This window comes from Crocodylus siamensis, chromosome 8, assembly GCF_052110815.1.
Source record: "Crocodylus siamensis isolate JL-2025a chromosome 8, ASM5211081v1, whole genome shotgun sequence".
Taxonomy (NCBI): Eukaryota; Metazoa; Chordata; order Crocodylia; family Crocodylidae; genus Crocodylus; species Crocodylus siamensis.
The window spans coordinates 40600512-40619891 of record NC_143402.1 but is presented as its reverse complement, the minus strand read 5'-3'; the positions used below and the strand labels follow the sequence as shown (position 1 = coordinate 40619891).

The 19380-nt window shown below is 45.9% G+C and overlaps 1 long non-coding RNA gene across 1 annotated transcript in view; it reads left to right on the top strand.

The window, feature by feature from the left end:
* Positions 1-19380, top strand: part of LOC149858315 (uncharacterized) — a 52803-nt gene that overhangs the window by 25293 nt on the left and 8130 nt on the right. The window contains exons 2-3 of the long non-coding RNA XR_016443997.1: positions 13936-13995; positions 17844-17927. This is a non-coding gene — a long non-coding RNA (uncharacterized LOC149858315). The remainder of the gene's footprint in view (positions 1-13935; positions 13996-17843; positions 17928-19380) is intronic.

The window sequence follows — 19380 nt, the reverse complement described above, 5'->3', positions numbered from 1 at the left end:
CTCCGAAGCTTTGGAGCCGCCAAAGAGATCTGGCCATAGGGTATAACGGAGAATCAATGAAATATCTATAACTTTGTTGTTTTTTGTCTGATTCAGATTAGATTTTCAGGAATAGTAGAATCTGAAGAGTGCATGATGCCTGTCAAGTTTCAAGAAGATCAGTGCAGGGACTTTAGAGGAACTGCACCCCAAATTCTTGAAAGCAAAACTCATGTCATGTCTAGATGTTACAACTTAGGGTAGTGAAAAGTGCAGGAGTGGTAGCCTATGTTGAGGCCACAAAGTCTGCAAAGTTTCAAGAAGATCAGTACAGGGGTTTGGGAGGAACTGAACCCCAAATTCTTGAAAGCAAAACTTCTGTCACGTCTATGTGTTACAACACAGGGAGGTCAAAACTGCAGGGGTGGTAGTTCTGGCTGAGGCCACAAAGTCTGCCAAGTTTCAAGCAGATTGGTGCAGGGTTTGCGGGAACTGCACCTCAAGCTGCGGACAAGCACAAATCATGCCATGGGTGGCACTGTGTGTGTTAAGGCGCAGTGGGGTGACAGCTGCGGGGATGGTGGCCCCTACTGCAGCCACGATGCCTGCCAGCTGTCAAGGAAATCGTGCAGGGGGGTTCTGGGACCTTGCACCCCTCGCTGCTGACAGGCAAAACTCGTGCCATGGGTGTTTGTGGCCTGCCAGTTTTCACCACCCTATATTGTAACATCTAGATGTGATGTGAGTTTTTCTTTCAAGAATTTGGGGTGCAGCAGTTCCTCCCAAACCCCTGCACTGATCTTCTTGAACTGTGGGAGGCTTCATGCACTCTATAGTATCTACCATCTGTGAGAAGTTCATCCAAATCAGACAAAAAAACAACAAGGTTATAGATATTTTATTGTTTCCCCATTATACCCTATGGCTGGATCTCCGAGGCAGCTCTGAAGTGCTTCGGGAAGCCTAACGAGGCGGCGCTTTGACCCGGACATGCTAATTCGGACCCTGAAGCATCCAAAGCTTCCCTGGATCTGAAGCTCTGTCCGAAGCCTTGCACAGCCCTACTGTGCAGTAGCCTAATAATACTGTGCAGTAGCATATTAGCACGTTTTTTGTCGGCACGCTACTGCGCAGTGTTATTTGGCCTTCTGTGCAGTTAGCATCTCGTGTAGACATGTCTATTGAGTTGGAAGTGAGAGAGGAGCCCTGCTAGAAAAGAAACACAAAACCCTAAGATTGTGGTAAGGAGGCCCTTGATTACTGTTGGAAGGTTACCAGCGTACATATGGGTGTAGAGTACTGTTCAGCTAGCAAGCACTTTCACACCTTATACTGGGTAAAGGCATGAAGACAGGCTTTCAGGCGGTGCAAATTGAAACGACTGATTCCAATGAGGCTATGCTTATTTATGCCAGCCAAGGTTTTGGCCTGCTTTGAGAAGTTGAGTTGAGATTAGATATAACTTTTCACAGGGCAGGGAAATGTGAGCCAAGGAAAAGTGGCAGACAAGAGCAAGAGCGAGAACACTGTTCAGCTTTTATGTCTGATCACTGAACCGAGTCCACGGTGTGTGCTAAGGACTTCTGAATTTAATAGCATAGCCAGGTGAATGCTCCATAGACAACAAGCAGTTCAGGAGCTAAGATGACAGTAGGTCATCTTACTTTAGTGAAGTATTTTACTTCAATAGACCAGTATTTCAATAGTCAACTTTTGTAGTACCTGACTGTTTATAGCTGGAGTCTGAATGTTCTCTTAAAAAGAAAAAAGGACACATTAAATGCAAGTGCTCCTGTTAAGAGAAAGGGAAAAAATGGTGCTAATTTCTCATATAAATTCACTGGGTACTTCTGGAATTGCAAAAAACTAAAACAAACAAAAAAACAAACAAAAAAATCTCCCAGAGATGGAGCTTCAGGGTCTGGGGTTTTAGTGCCACAGAGGGACACTAAAAGCGTAGTAGTGAATCTTCCATCACTACTGTGACTCCCCCAGCACAAAGAATCTGAACATGAATGTAAGCAGCACAATTAAGCTGAATCCATTCTTGAGACAAGGTTATTCCCTAGAACCTGAGAATGGTGTTGAGTTCAGATTCCCAAAAGAAGGGGTTCCCTACATGCTGTTTAACCATCTTGTTTCAGGATTAGTACATGAAATAAAACAAGTTAGATTTCAGAAAGCGGGAGAAATCAACAATCTGAGGATACTGAAAATGGGTCTTAGGAGCTTAGCATCACTACCATTCAGCGGGAGTGTGGAAAGCAAAATGTATGTCAGAAGAGGATCCCACTGTCTGAAAAAGGGGACAGAATACTTACAGCTGTGTACTATGTCTTCATCTACCAAACCTGTGAAGCATGGGGAAGCATGCAGAATGCTAGCTACCTTTTTCAATTGCAAGTCTGCCCTTTAATTTGTTGATATACACCTGGTTTTTTTGCAGCCATTTCTATTTAACTTCTTCCCTCTATTTCTGAGTAAACTTGCCAGGAGGTCATGCAGAGAACTAGTTATTTCTTCTCCCCCACCCCATTTATTTTCTTTTGCAACTTCAGTCTTATATGTCCCTTAGCAGGCAGGGGGCAGCAGAACCCACCTAACCAAATTACTCTATTCCCAGAAGACCTGGACAGGCAGTGGGGAGGAATTAGTGTTTCTGTGTCAGAGCTGCCTTTTGTTGTTTCCCTTGCTGCTGGATCAGTGCCTCAGAAGGAAGGGGAAGGAGAGAAGAAGCCCTGTTAAAGGCATGAGAAACAGTGAGTCAGCAGCAAGCACCATCCCAGTCACAAATGAATGCATACCATGCTTTGCCCAATTCCATTTTAGTGGGGTGGGGGCTGCTTCTTCAGCCTGTTCTTGATTCCAATCCATATGGTCAGTTAAGCTAAATTATACTGTTCCTTTCAAGAAAGAGGCTTTCTCCTCTAATGCTTCTCTGTGCCTCAGTCTGTTCTGGGACTGATCAACTAGGGCATGAAGAGTCTTTTCCAGGGTGGTGGATGGAGGGGAGAGTAGGTGATGGCAGGGAAGAGTGATACCCGCATGAATGGGGTTGAGTGTGGTGGAGGTGGCCTCCACAAACATTATAGTAAAGCTAGAGTGAGGTATTAAGGAAGCAATGCCAGAGGAAATGAGGTTTTCCTGAGTCAACCTGGCACAGCTGGAACTGAGGTCTTAGTTAGGTAAAGGGCCCATTCAGTGCCTGAGCTGTACAGCCTCCCCTTTATATACTCCTCCCATACCACATCGGGGCTTAAGTTGCCTTGTTTTCATTTTGCTTCATGAGCTGCATACACCCAAGTCACAACATGTACCATCCTCTGAAGCTATGCCTGTCAGCACCCCTCCTCTCATCAACCTGCCCACCCCCAGACCTGTAGTGCAGATAGATGGAAATTGGGGAAGGAGAAGGACCTTTTCTCTCCAGCGTGGTTTAAGTTCCAGCCTTGAATTGATTTCCACTTGAATCAAACACTTCTTTAAAGCCTCAGAGGGAGGCTGCATGACATTTGCCTCTCTCCAGTTTCTGGACTGCATGCCTTGCCAAGTCTCTCAGCATATGGATATGTTACTTATGGGATTCCCATTTCTCCTGATGAGCCCCAGGTTACTGCTGCCCTTCTTAACATTCTCCCTAGGCAGGCTTTTCCTTGCCAGCTGATATTAGGGAAATAGATAATTGCCCCTTTGTGAAAGAAGGTCTAGTCTAGTATGACTAGACCCTGCTGCACCTTTTACACAAGAGGCTGCCCCAGTGAATCTATAAAGGTTTTTGGACTGACCTTGTCTTCCTATTTAAGTCTTTCAGTAGTGCATTGAAGTGATGTGACTAATATCTCTAGTGTGTGGTTTTCTCTCTCTCAGGCTTTGTTTCACTGCAAATAGGTGCTAGGTTTTTTCACAGCATGGTGAGATAATACTGTCTGTTATGCACCACGTAGAATCAAGGTACCTGTGGTGGGTACAAAAAAGGTACCAGGTGAGGTCAGTAGTACATCCTTTCTTGTGGCTGGCCTTGCCTAATTTACTTCATGGTAAAATCAATATACTTTGCATGCAATGGCATAGCTAATAGCATTCATTAACCTATAGTAAAAGCACATCTTTCTGAGCAGTGAAAGCAAAACTTTCTTATCTCTGTAGAGAAAGAATTGTATTTGCAGTGAAATTAGAGTGATCAGAATTTCAGCATGCTTATGAAAAATTATAAAGAAGAAGATTTAATTTTAAATGATTGGTGTTCTCGTTTTGTGGCTATTGAAAAATATGACAGAGAAAACTGTGCTGCGACCCTCACTATAGTCCATTTTTTCTTAAAAAGAGGTGGGAACAAAAGTGTTTATCCCCCTCCCCTCACAACTTTTAAAATACTTTTCCAGTTGAAGGGAGTAGGAGATGGAGATTTGAGGGAAACTTACCTTCTTTATTTTTTTAAAATCTTTTCCAACTTCTTCTATGGGAGAAGAGAATAAAAGAGGAAGATAATATCCTCATTTTCGCTTAAAAATTCACCCTCTCTCCTTCCTCACTCCTTTTCTAAAAGGGGGCTTAAAAGAGAGAAAAGGTTAAATTTTCACTTCAAGTGTGTTAAAAAAATAAGACTTGTTAAATGTTTCATTTGGTAATTTTTGGCCAAAAAATGGGAAAAAAAAAACCCTTGAAATTTAAAACTGTTTTAATTAGAAAAATAACCAACATTATGTGCAAGATATTCTAATAAGTTTTATGTATACTGTTATGCTCCTTCTTTACCAAAGGCAAAGCTGAAGTGTCTCACACTTGCATTACAGGGCAGTGAGGGCATGGGGGTTCTAAGCCAGTTTCACACCATCTCTTAGCACACATCATTGGCATCTCTTCTCCTCCACTGCCTTCTCACTGTTCTTGCTTTCCTTCCCACTTAATCCCAGTAATGGTCTTGGCTATTCCTGCCCGTATGTCCCAGTAGCTGAAGTTTCACAGCTAAGTCCTGATGTCCAAAGCACTCAAGTAGCTGCTGATTCTTGTGTGGATGTGCTTTGGAGATGACTTTATAGGGTTAGGCAAACTGACTTGAGAAATCAACAATAATCAGTTTGGACAGAAACCCAAAGTTTGAGAATCTCAGAATGCACAGTTCATCAAAATAGCTGGCATGTGCTACCCTTGTATGTGTACAAGGACAGGCAGATAGGATTGGATGGAACACCCTGGGTCACTAAGCCCTGTCCCCTGCTAATGCAAGCCAGCATCATAGCATTCAATTCATAACATTTATTATTTTATACACATTGGTCAAACCTGATTCTTTGAGTACTAATGGCTGGCTGGAAAGTGGGTGAGGCTATATCAAAGGGGTATGATCAAGCTGTTGCAGACATCTTCTTTAACACGCATGCTGACATACTGCAAGCATGAAAAAGAATAGGAAGCAGGGAGGAGGAAATCCTCAAACAAGTACATGAACCCCAGAGGTCCTGGTATTTTGAGAGTCTAATTATTAGCACAGGCAGGTTTCTAGACAAGAGGGAGATTATCTGATAAAAGAACCCCAGGTCAGACCCTGAACAGTGCTAACATAAAGGTGTCCAGTTTCGTATCAATAGAGGAAATGCAACCTGTTTAAATTCGCTGATGATACGAAAATTTGGGGTGAGGTGAGCACGCTAGTAGGGAGGGAAAGACTGCAGCAAGACCTGGATAGGTTACAGGAGTGGGCTGACTTAAACAGGATGTGTTTCAATACTGACAAGTGCAGGGTGCTGCACTTAGGCAGTAGAAACCAGCAGCACACTTATAAGATGGGAAACTCCCTTCTTGAGAGCACGGAGGCAGAAAGGGATCTTAGAGTCATTATTGACTCCAAGATGAACATGGGCCGACAATGCGAGGTCACGGTTGGCAGGGCTAACCGCACCTTGTTGTGCATCCACAGGTGCATCTCAAGTAGAGCCAGGGAGGTGATCCTCTCCCTCTATGTGACGCTGGTCAGGCCACAGCTGGAGTACTGCGCCCAGTTCTGTGCGCCTCATTTCAGGAGGGATGTGGACAACATTGAAAGGGTCCAGAGGAGGGCCACCCGCATGATCCGGGGACTACAGGGCAGACCCTACATTGAAAGACTGCAGGACCTAAACCTGTTCAGCCTTCACAAGAGAAGGCTGAGGGGGGACCTGGTGACTGTCTATAAACTCACTAGGGGGGAACAGAAGGGTTTAGGGGAGACGCTGTTTCCCCTAGCGCCCCCTGGCATGACAAGGAACAATGGACACAAGTTATTAGAGAGTAGATTTAGATTAGACATCCGCAAGAACTACTTCCCAGTTAGGGCGGCTAGGAGCTGGAACCAACTTCCTAGGGAAGTGGTGCTGGCTCCTACCCTGGGGATCTTTAAGAAGAGGCTTGATGACTACCTGGCTGGACTCATTTGAGTCCAGTCTTTTCTCCCACCCAGGCGGGGGGTCGGACTTGAAGATCTACAAGGTCCTTCTGACCCGACTTCTATGATTCTATGATAAGGACAGAGAACAACCAGATTGTCCTCTATGATAGCCACCCTAGTGCTGGGGCTTTCACTCCCTGGGGTAAGTGTGCCATGGGGCAGGGATGGGAGGCCCGCACCCTGCTGGAATAATTTGTGCTCATGATACACTCTCTAGAGTGCCCCCCCACTTTGGTTCCTGGTTGTAAGTCCCAGTCTCTCTTGTAGGCTTCTTGTCTCAGTCTATTCTTCTGGGCTCCCCTATGGGCCCACCTGGTATAACTGAATTGGACAGCTTGTTCCTCTATGCTGTTTGGATGCTGCTCAAGCACCTGGTTCCAGACCTGGAGTTGTGTAGGCAAGTCCTGCTGAGGCCAAAGGTTGGCGCATACAGAATCTAGGGGGAATTAAATTGCTAGAATCTGAAGCCTCTTCTCAATAATGTGTGATATCTGACTTTCTGGAGGCCTGTCATTTAATTCAATTTGGGGTGGATATTTAGAGCCAAAAGCACATTCCAGACATGCAAGCCAACCCTGCCAAATATCAAGTTTGTGCTCCAAAATGTGAAGCAACTAGAGTTTTTCAATTAAAAGACTGGCAGAATTTAAATTTTGGTGTGCATGTTTTAAAAATCATTAGCCTGAGACAAACACATACAAGTTTAACTCAAACAGGGAGCCAGTAACCAGGGAGCCAGCAAACGGGCTGCAAACAGAGCAAGCAGTTTGCAGGCAGTTCACAGACCAGTTTGTCATCCCCCCCCCCCTTTTTTTTTTTTTTGTTGGGCAAGTCTTTCAGCTTGGCATGTGGAAGCAGGGTCGGGGGAAGGAACCCTTTGGGGCCAATGAGAAATAAACAGGTCAGTTCCAGAGAGTTCCCTTAGGAAGGTCTGCTTGGAAGAAGAGCAGTAAGAGAGAGAAGGCAGACTGAGACCCAGGGAAATGGCTGGAGGACATTGCAATGCCAGAGCCTCTGCTTGCACCTGTGAGGCTTCTGTCTAGGCAGGACTGCTCACCATCAGGTTCCTTCCAGTGACAGCTAGGTCACAGAGTGCCTGTGGTGTGAGTGGTACCTCCTGGTGGTGTTTCTCAGGGAACAGGCAACAGAACTACAGGAGGAGTTGGCAAGGCTCTGAAGCATCCTTTACCTTGAGGTGTTCATCAGTTTGATGCTGGGAGGAGACCTCTGGGACTGTGGAGGAAGAAATGCTAGATGCAGCACTAGAGAAGGGCATGGGCACCCAAGGGGGTGGAAGCTGGAGGCTTATGACTTCTGGCAGCAAGCAGAGAACTTCACCTCCACCTGCAGTCATTCATTTGGAGAACAGATAAGCAGACCTAACAGCAGAGAGGGAGGAGCATGTTCCATTGTGGGAGGAAGACAGGCCAGACCTCACCAATGTGGGTAGTATTGAGATGACCACCATGAAGAAGAAGCTATGGGTAGTGGTGGTTGGAGACTCCCTTTTTCAGGGGATGGAGGGAGCCATATGCTGACCTGACCTGTTGTCTCAGGAAGCCTGCTGCTTGCCTGGAGCCCAGGCCTGAGGTGTCATAGAGGGATTACCATGGTTCATCCAGCCCTCTGACTACTACCCCAATGACACTGCCAGGGGAGACCCTGAGCATAGCAAGAGTGACTACAGGGCTCTAAGTGCAAGAGTGAGGGAGTCTGGGGCTCAGGTTGTGTTCTCATTGATCCTTCTGATCAAGGGAAAGGGCCTGGGCAGGAGCAGGTGTATCCTGCAGATTGACACCTGGCTGCACAGGCAGTATTGCCTTCACAGCTTTGGTGTCTACAACCATGAGATGTTCTTGCAAGAAGGATTGCTGGGAAGAGATGGGATCCATCTGAGGAGGAGAGGGAAGAGCATCTTCACCGACAGACTTGCTAACTTAGTGAGGAGGGCTTTAAACTAGGTTTGCTGGGGGTGGAGACCAAAGCCCTAAGGTAAGTGGGGAAGTGGGAGACCTGAAGGAAGAGCAAGCAGGACAGGGCAACAGAGGAGGTGTTCTCATACTTCCTGTGAAATCAGGGAAAACTACTAGTTACCTCCGGTGCCTGTACACAAATGCACAGAGCCTAGGAAACAAACAGGAAGACCTGGAAGTCCTTGCACAATGACAGAACTATGATGTGATTGGAATAACAGAGACTTGGTGGGATAGCTTGCATGACTGGAATATTGTCACGGATGGGTACAAACTGTTCAGGAAGGACAGGCAGGGGAGAAGAGGAGGAGTTGCACTTTATGTAAAAGAGCCATATGATTGCTCAGATATCCAGTAAGAAACTGGAGACAGGCCTGTTGAGAGTCTGAATTAGGGTCAGAGGGGAGAGCAACAAGGGCGATGTCATGGCAGGGGGGTCTGCTCTAAATCACTAGACCAGGAGGAAGTGGTGGGTGAGGCTTTCTTCAAACAGCTAGCACAAGTTTCCCTGATCACAAGCCCTGGTTCTCATGGGGGACTTCAGTCACCGTGACATCTGCTGGGAGGGCAATACAGCAGTGCTCAGGCAATCCAGGAAGTTTTTGGAGAGTGTTGGGGACAACTTCCTGGTACAAGTGCTGGAAGGGCCATGTTCTTCTTGACCTGCTGTTCACAAACAGGGAAGAATTGGTGGGGAATGTAGAAGTGGATGGCACCTTTGGCAGCAGTGACCACGAGGTGATTGAGTTCAGGATCCTGAGGAAAGGAGGGATGGAGAGCAGCAGAGTAAGGACCCTGGAACTTCAGAAAAGCAGACTTCAACTCACTCAAGGACCTCATGGCCAGGTTCCACTGGTAAGCCAGTCCGAGGGGGAGAGGAGTCCAGGACAGCTGGCTGTACAAAGATACCTTACTGAGAGTGCAGGAACAAACCATCCTGGTTCTGCAAGTATGGCAGAAGACCAGCTTGGCTTAGCAGGAAACTCTTCAGTAAACTAAATCACAAAAAGGAAGCTTATAAGTAGAAACTTGGACAGATAACTAGGGATGAATACAAGAGCACTGCTCGGGTATTCAGGGATGAAGTCCAGAAGACCAAAGTGAAACTGGAGTTGCAGCTAGCAAGAGATGTAAAGGGTAACAAAAAGGGTTTCTACAAGTATGTTGGCAGCAAGAGGAGGATCAGAGAAAGTGCGGGTCCCTTGCTGAGTGAGGGAAGCAACCTTGTGACAGAAGCTGCAGAAAAGACTGAAGTGCTCAATGCCTTTTTTGCCTCCATCTTCACAGGCAAGGTCAGCTCGTAGACTACTGCGCTGAACAGCACAGTTTGGGGAGAAGGTGAGCAGCCCTCAGTGATGAAAAACAGTTTAGGGACTACTTAGAAAAGCTGGATGTGTACAAGTCCATAGGGCCAGATGGGATGCACCCAAGGGTGCTGAGGGAGTTTCATAGTTTCATAGTTTCTAGGGTCGGAAGGGACCTAAGCAGATCATCAAGTCTGACCCCCTGCCATGGCAGGAAAGAGTACTGAGTTCAAACGACCCCAGCACAGTGTACATCTAGCCTCTTCTTAAAGACCCCCAGGGTAGGAGCCAGCACCACTTCGCTTGGAAGTTGGTTCCAGATCCTAGCCGCCCTGACGGTGAAGTAGCGCCTCCTGATATCTAGTCTGAATCTACCCTCTACCAGCTTGTGACCATTATTCCTGGTCACTCCTGGCGGTGCTCGGGGGAACAGGGACTCCCCCAATACCTGCTGGTCCCCTCTGACTAGTTTGTAACAGGCCACTAGATCCCCCCTCAGCCTTCTCTTGTGGAGGCTGAACAGGTTCAGGTCCCTTAGCCTCTCCTCATAGGGCCTGCCCTGCTGTCCCCTGATCATATGAGTGGCCCTCCTCTGGACCCTCTCCATGCTGTCCACATCCCTTTTGAAGTGCGGCACCCAGAACTGGATGCAGTACTCCAGCTGCGGCCTGACCAGTGCCGCATAGAGGGGGAGGATCACCTCCCTGGACCTGCTCAAGATGCATCTCTGGATGCATGACAAGGTGCGGTTGGCCTTCCTGACTGCGTCCCCACACTGCCAGCCCATGTTCATCTTGGCATCAATGATGACTCCAAGATCCTTTTCTGCCTCTGTACTGACAAGAAGGGAATTCCCCAACCTGTAGGTATGCTGCTGGTTCTTCCTCCCCAGGTGCATCACCTTGCACTTGAAGGTATTGAATCCCATCCTATTCTCATCTGCCCACCCCTGTAGCCTGTCTAGGTCCGATTGCAGCCTATTCCACCCTTCTAGCATGCCCACGTCCCCCCACATCTTGGCTGATGTGATTGCAGAGCCACTGGCCATCATATTTGAAAACTCATGGCAATCAGGATTGGTCCCAGATGATTGAAAAAGGGCAAGCATAGTGCTCATATTTCGGAAAGGGAAGAAGGATCCAAGGAACTACAGACCAGTCAGCCTCACCTCAATCCCTACAAAAATCATGAAGCAGATCCTCAAGGAATTCATTTTTAAACACTTGGAGGAGAAAAAGGTGATTAGGAAGAGTCAGCATGGATTCACCAGGGATAAGTAATGCCTGACCAACCTGATCACCTTCTATGACAATGTGAATGGCTCTGTGGATCCAGGAAGACCAGTGGATATGATGTACCTTGATTTTATCATGGCTTTTGATATGGTCTCCCACAGCATTCTCACAGGCAAGCTAAGGAAATATGGGCTGGATGAATGGACTGTAAGGTGGATAGAAAACTGGCTGAAGCATCACGCTCAGACTAGTAATCAGTGGCTCAGTGTCAAGTTGGCAGCCAGTATCAAGTGGAGTACCCCAGAGGTCAATCCTGGGGCCAGTTTTGTTCAGTGGCTTCATCAACGACCTAGAAGATGCCGTAGAGTGCATCCTCTGCAAGTTTGGAAACTGTGGGGATTAGTAGATACACTGGAGGGTAGGACTAGGATTCAGAGTGACTTAGACAAATTGGAGGATGGGGCCAAAAGAATCTCATGAGGTTCAACAAGGACAAGTGCAGAGTCCTGCACTTAAGATGGAAAAATCCCATGCTGTGGTACAGGCTGGGGGCTGACTGGCTGGGGAGCAGCTCTGCAGAAAAAGACCTGGGGGCTACAGTGGACAATAAGCTGAATATGAGCCAGCAGTGTGCCTTGTTGCCAAGATGGCTAATGGCATACTGGGCTGCATTGGTAGGTGTGTTGCCAGTAGGTCAAGGGAAGTGATTATTCCCCTCTATTTAACACTGGTGAGGTCACATCTGGAGTACTGTGTTCAGTTTTGGGCCTCCCACTACAGAAAGGATGTGGACAATTGGAGAAAGTCCAGCGGAGGGTGACAAAAATGGTGAGGAGGCTGGGGGACATGACTTATGGGGAAAGACTGAGGGAACCGGACTTATTTAGTCTACAGAAGAGAAGACTAGCAGCCTTCAGCTACCTGAAGGGGGGTTCAAAAGAGGATGGAGCTAGACTGTTCGCAGCGGTGGCAGATGGCAGAAGGAGCAATGGTCTCCAGTTGCAGCAAGGGGAGTTTAGGTTAGATATTAGGAAAAATTCTCACTAGGAGGGTAGTAAAACACTGAAACAGGTTACCTAGAGAGGTGGTGGAAGCTCCATCTTTGGAGGTTTTCAAAACCCAGCTAGACAAAGATATGGCTGGGATGATCTAGTTGAGGATGGTCCTGCTTTGAGAAGAGGGTTGGATTAGATGACCCCCTGAGGTCCCTTCCAACCCTAATGTTGTATGATTCTGTAAGTTTGCTGGCAAAGGCACAAGCAACTGAAAAATGGAGTCTTGTAAAGTCAAGTGCCAGGCAACCTTAATGATAACACTGCTTAGCAGCCCTACTAATAATGAGAGATCCATTTGGTAATCCATTTTTATTAATTTCTTATTTTCTCTTCTGATCTAGCCACTTTTCTAACAGTTAGAAGTCATTTTTCTGTTTCTTGAAGAAACTTCACCTGAGCACTAGGCCAAACTCCTACTGAAACAATTTGCTTTGGGAAATCCTAGCTTTGATTTGTCCCATAAATCTTTTAATTTCCACAAAGTCAACAATTTCAGCCAATGCCTGATATTAACTATGGTGATGAGTAAAACCTAGTTCTAGACTTTAATGTAAGTTGAAGAAAGAGACTTCCTTAATTGCCTTTGAAATAACATCCTGGATTGGTTCAGCAATATAGCTACACAGAATATGTATCAACAAAAGAGACAAGAAATGTGTGTGTGGGAAGAAGAGAATCCTATTAAAGTAGATGACTAATAGCTGCATCATTGGCTGGAGCCAGGGGATTTAAAAAAAAATGCCTGGAGTAAAATATACATTAAATGGACGTGAAAGCCATGAGAGTAGCAGCCTTGGGGAAAGTGAGCAGATGCTTCATCTCTGCATGTAGATACAGCTACAACCAGAATCCAGTAGTGTAGCCAGCTTACGCTGCATACAACAGCTTCTGTGTGCTAACAACAAGTGCTTTCTAAACCTAGAAGTGTCATCTCCCTGTAAGAACTGGGAAAATGGAGGCATGGAGAACACTGGAAGCTGCCCATGGTCACACAACTGCTACTAAAACACTGAGCCTTTGCATCATGGTCTCTGAAAGCAGTGGATCATGGCACACAGTAATTACCTTTTACAAGCAGTTCTGCCCTGCATGGCCTGCTGAGTCCAGCTATCCTCTTTACTGCCCAGTGAGCACATTGTTACAGATGTGTGGATATATCTTCCTCTTTCTTCAATCAGTTAACTCCTTCCACATCTACAGGGGTTTTTTTTCCTTCAAACTTTTGTGTGTATATTTTACATGCTAGAGATGTATTCCAATGATACAGTGGCATAAAACCCTTGGAGAGGTATGGAAACAACAAACCTCCATGTGACACTTTCTGCTCCTTTCTAAGGGCTTCAGAATTGCATTTCTGCTACCATGTGATGCAGTGTGAGGTTAGAAATCAGATGATTCTATAATGAAGGCTCCCAGAAAGAAGCAAATACTACTGGCTTCTCCTGAGCCTTCTACACCAGAGGGAGCACAGATGCTCTCAAAGAGATCCTTACCCAAAGGCAGGATGCATCCAAGTCCCTATTGCATTAGGAACCATGGAGGGGTCTTACTAGATCATGTGTGTAATGTATGCAATCTCATAGACCTGAAGGAGGACATGTTGTTGTAACAGTAACTCTTCATACTCATCAGAATCTTTAGACTCTTCTGGGTTAGCTCCAAAGAGACATAATCCCCAGACTATGACTCAGCCTTCTCTTCCTTGCTGATGCATTTTTCTGTTATCTTCTCTTGAATTTACTCTTACTTGTTCCTTTTATATGATTTCTGCTTCCTGACTTGGTATGGGTACTTCCGCACATTTTAGGAACCTCATCAAAATTATTGCACTGTTTATTCCAAATCAGGAATTAAGATATTAAATTAAACTAGATCTAGCTCCGATTCATGTGTTACCCCCACTATACACTTCCTGCTAGCTCAACATATTACTGTTTGAAATTTATATTTTCCATGGCATTTCAGTCTTCTAGCCCACGTGACAAAGGCTCTAGCCAAAAGGACCAGATGGAATGGATTTTTCAGGTAAGACGTTATCAAACACTTCATCCCTTGCATTCCCTTTGTATGCTAATTTTGTAGCAAGATGGATTCAGTGGATGCCAATGTGGATTTTTGCTCATGCGTCTGTTTGTATTTCAAATCAAGTTCAGCTATGAGTCTATAAACATTGAATGAATTTAAATTTATGTAACTTCTTCCACTTCCAGCCCTTAGTGTCCTACTTAAACCTGCTTGACTCCCTCTGGATTTACTTAACGTAGCTATTTCATAGATTTCATAGATTTCTGGATTTGGAAGGGACCTGGTAGATCGTCGGGTCCGACCCCCTGCTCCAGGCAGGAAAGAGCACTGGGGTTAAGTAACCCCAGCCAGATGCCTGTCTAATCTCCTCTTGAACACCTCCAGGGTAGGTGAAAGCACCACCACCCTTGGGAACCCATTCCATATGTTGGCAACCCTCACCATGAAGAATTTGTTCCTTGTGTCCAATCTAAATCTATTCTTCTTCAGTTTGTGGCCATTATTTCTGGTAACCCCGAGGGGTGCCCTGGTAAACAGGGTGTCCTCTATTCCCTGCTACCCTGCCCCCCCGATGAGCTTGTAGGTAGCCCCAAGACCACCTCTCAGCTTTCTCTTGCAGAGGCCAAAGAGATTCAGATCTCTCAGTCTGTCTTGATAGGGTCTTACCTGCAGGCCCTCAACCATACGAGCAGCCCTTCTCCAAACCCTCTCCAGGTTATCCACAACCCTCTTGAGGTGCGGTGCCCAAAACGATGCAGTACTCCATCTGCAGCCTCACCAATGCTGTATGAAGGGGAATTATCACTTCCCCAGATCTGCTCGTGATGCTCCTGCTGATGCACGAAAGAGTGCATTTAGCTTTGCTTATTACCTCGTCACACTGGTGACTCATGTTCATTTTTGTGTCAACCAGGACTCCGAGATCCCTTTCCTCTGTTGTGGTACTCAGAATGGTACCCGCTAGTCTATAGATGTGTTGGAGATTCTCTCTCCCCAGGTGCAACACCTTATATTTATCCTGGTTGAATTGAATCCTATTCTGATTTGCCCACTTCCCCAGTCTGTCCAAATCTACCTGAATTCGCTCCCTGCCTCCAGTGTGTTTACTATGCACCATTGTTTAGTGTCATCTGCAAATTTGGACAAGGTGCTTTCAATACCTTCATCCAAATTGCTGATGAAGAAATTAAGCAGTACTGGTACAAGGACAGAGCCTTGGGGGACACCACTGCCCACATCCCTCCAGGGAGAAACTGCCCCATCCACCACCACTCTCTGGGTGCATCCCATAAGCCAGTTTTTCACCCACCTTACTGTGTAAAAATCCACATCACAGCTACTCAGTTTATGCATAAGAATTGGGTCCCAGGTAAATAATATCTACTTCCTCCCCTGCATCTAAACACTTTGTGACCTGGTCATAAAAAGAGACCAGGTTAGTCAGGCAGGATCTGCCTGCTATAAACCCATGCTTGTTGCTCCTCACCATTGTGCTACCCACTGGCCCCCTGCAAATGTGATCCTTAATGATTTTTTCTAAGATCTTGCTGAGAATAGAGGTGGGGATAACTGACCTATAATTACCTGGGTCCTCCTTCCTCCCCTTCTTGAAGATAGGGACCACACTGGCCCTTTTCCAGTCCTCTGGGACCTGTCCCAAGTGCCACAAGCACTCAAACAGCTGCACCAGTGGTTCTGCTATGTCATCAGCCAATTCCTTTAGTACCGTTGGGACCTGCCAACTAAAATATATCCAACCCTTCCAAGTGCCTCTTCACTAGGTCGGTGCTAACCATTCGTGGAATGGTACTGCTCTCAGTCCAGACTAAAGACTCATTGGGAGGTGCATTTGTATCCGTGTCCAGGAAAACAGAAGCAAATAAATTATTTAAGAGCTCCGCTTTTTCCATCCTATCCGTTGTGAGTTGCCCTAATCCATTCTGTAGCAGCCCTATGTTACCCTGTGCCTTCTTCCTGCTCCCTATTTACTTAAAGAAGGACTTCTTATTATCCTTAATCTTTGTTGCCAACTTGAGTTCTGTATCTGCCAACCAATTTGTAATATATCACCTGTTACCGGGCAGACTCCAGCCCACCAGGTAGAAACCTCTCACCCAGGTACCAGTCAGGTGGGCAGAGGGAGCAGGTGTCCGCCCTCCCTCAGGAATGCAGCCAGCTCAGGTTACCTAAAGAGACAGGCTGAGGTATGAATCCTCTGTGCTGGCCCATATTGATCACATTGTCGCAGGGCAGAGATTTTGGGGAGAAACCAAAGTGGCTTTCTGCCACAGGTTGTTTGGCTCTTTTGCCATCCTTCGTGTGTAGCTGGATGGTGTCCCTCTTTGCCTGTAGGATCAGCCCCTTGAGGTGGTTTAGGCTTGTTTACTTAGGCTCGTTTCTACTTACCAACATGATTTATCCTTCTCCATCTTATCTTGTATGCATCTCCTCTGAATCTGCCTATACACATAGTAAACGACTTCTTAATTATTGTTTTATTACTTGACTTGAGAAAGTAGCTTACAGGATGTAAATTGCCAAGATCTCTCCCTGTCTTTAGTTGGAAACTGGTGGAGTGCATTTGCTTTTTTTCTATCTTACCACCTACTCAGTTGGCCTTGGTTTTCTAAATCCCAGTCATAGGCCCTTGTGGAAGACCCAGCGGTGCCACTAGGGCTGTGCGAAGCTTCTGTCCCTGATTAGATTTGGCAGAGATTTGGCTCGATTTAGTGGCTGAATCTACAAATCTGAATTGAATCAGAGGACCCTTTAATCTCTCTGAATCAAATTGGAACCCTCTGAATTGATTTGGAGAGACTTGGAAAGATTCAGAGATTCGGACATAGACACAGCTTTAAATTTTTTTTCTAGGTAGTAGATGGCTTGTGAATGCTGTGATGCTGGGGCACGTGGAGTGTCCCTCAGAAGCATGGGGGACTCCCCAGCGTGTTCGGCAGCTGACCTGGAAGTAGACCAGAAACACTTCTGGGTCCACTGGGGAGCACACGGGGGGTCCCCCTGCACCTCCCCCCAGCTCAGCGACTGGTACCTCCTAGGTCTAGGTGAGGCACCTGGGGTCTCCCCATGGCCGATCGCCAAGCTAGGGAGGGAGTGGGGGGCCCTGCGCATTTGCCACCAAGCACGTGAAGGGGCTCCCGCACTCCTGTGGGATGCTCCATGTGCATTGCAATGATCACGAGCCACGCCTGCTACCTCAAGGTATGTAGAAAAAACTTTTAAAGCTGTGTCTATGTCTGAATTGTTGATTCTCCGAATCAGCATTGAATCTTAAGATTCAGATTCGGCCAAATCGAATCAGTAACAGTAATCAACAAATCAAATCACTGTCCTTGATTTGGGCCAAATCGAAATCTGAATTGAATAGGGCCCACTTCGCATACCCCTATGTGCCACCGAAGTAAAATTACAGTCTCTCTCTCTGGACCAGGTAGCTTCCTTTAAATTCACCCACCATAATTTAGATGGAAAGGAAGGAATCAAACAGGTACAGTCCTGGGAGACAAAGCTGATGTTAATTTCTGCACTTTAGAAGGCTGGACCCTCTTCACAGGGCTCCACCATCCCCATACCCTGTCCCTACCATGCCAGATGTTTCAGCGTTGATCTTATTAGGTTTCTTCTGTGGGAGTCATAATTTCTATGCTACCTTGCTTAATGACCAGGTAGCCAGTTTCTTGCCATCAGCCTCTGGTCCTATTCTTCACATCACATGTCACAAATATACAGTCATACAATTTCTCCCTACCCTTATCTTTCAGGGAGGGGCTATCATAGGCCAACACGCCAAACACACATTTCCAATCAGTCTTTCTTTCTTTCTTTTTCAGATTTCCAGAATGAAGCCCCACAACCACTGGACTTAAACTCACTGACTTGGATGCAAGAACTCCCTTGTTGTCCCCGCTCTTTAGGTAAGTCTGGAGGTGGAACACTTTTTGGATGTTCCCTGGTTAACTGTGTGCTGCTGCCACAGCTCCATACTCCCCCAGGGCTGCTACCCCCACTGGAGGCAAGCTGACTGCTCAGTTTGCTCTCTTTTAAATTCCCACACCGATTAGCTGTGTGCTCAGCCTCGGCATCCCATTTGCTGCTTTGCCGGCTCTCCCAGCTGATAGCATTAATAGGTATCCAGGGACTTTGGCTCAGCTTTTCCCCCATCTGGCTCACTGCCATGGTAAGTTTCTTTTCCCTTTTTTTTCTTTTGGTGTTTTGTGACAGGGTAGACTTACTACCTGGTCACACCCCAGTTTTACACTACCCCACCCCCAATGATTTCAATAAGAATTCTCCTATTGACTTAAATAGGAGCATGAATTAAACCCCAACTGTGGAAACGCATTCCTTTAAGACCTTAGGATAAAAATGATACGGAGCAGTCAGTTACTTTGTAGATATTCAGAATTGCTGGTTATTTCCACACTGTCCCTTATCAAGTGTTTTATTGTTGTTCTTTCAAATGTTCTGGGGGATTCCCAGGCAAGTTCTAATTGTTGTGTGTGGGGTCTTTTAATCTATTGCAAAAAGAAAGCCATTTGCTTCACCAACAGGCCCCTGTTTACAAGGTGAATAAATAAATCACTTTGTAAATACAATGGCAGGGGAAAGCATGACTTGAAATGTGGACACACGTATATTTGGAACTTTTTGAAAAGGGGTGTACTTTAAAAGGACAGCAGCTTGTAGGTCCCAGTTGTTATGTATGAACATGCTGAGAATGATTCAAATATAGCAAAATCCCTTCAACTTCAGGCCAGGATGAAGCAGTGTTAGAGCCATTTTGCTACACTTGAATGCTCATTCACCTAACAATTAGAACCTATGAGCTGCTGCCCTTTTGAAACATTCCTCTTCTGAAAGTGTTCCAAATGTGCATATGTCCACACCTTTAAATTGCATTTTCCTTCCACTTTCTCTTAACTTACTGGGATAGCTTGGAAACCATGCAATCTATCCTGACATGTGATACTTTTGCTGAGCCACATAATCCTATTTCCTGTGCTAAATTCTAGTAGCTCATGGCTCTTTATTCCAGCACTTACCTCTTCTCCCCTTAGCAATTGTTTTCTTTTTAGAAGGAAGTAGTTCCAGGATAGTTCTTACAGTTGGAGTCTACTTTCTTGATTATACGTGGTTCTGTAGAGTCAACATGCATAGATGTCTGGACAGAGGTCTGCAAACTCATGTTGTTACTGTCCTCTGCTTACCTTTGAACACAGCTTTTCAGATGCGAAAGATAAGCACTAGACCTGGCTGAGGGGAAAAATCCTGGAGGAAAAGAAATAATAAAAATACTTGCACATTTTCAATTTTCTACTAACACCCTAAGTTTGTTTGCTTTTTTCCTTTGTGGGGGTAATTCCCACT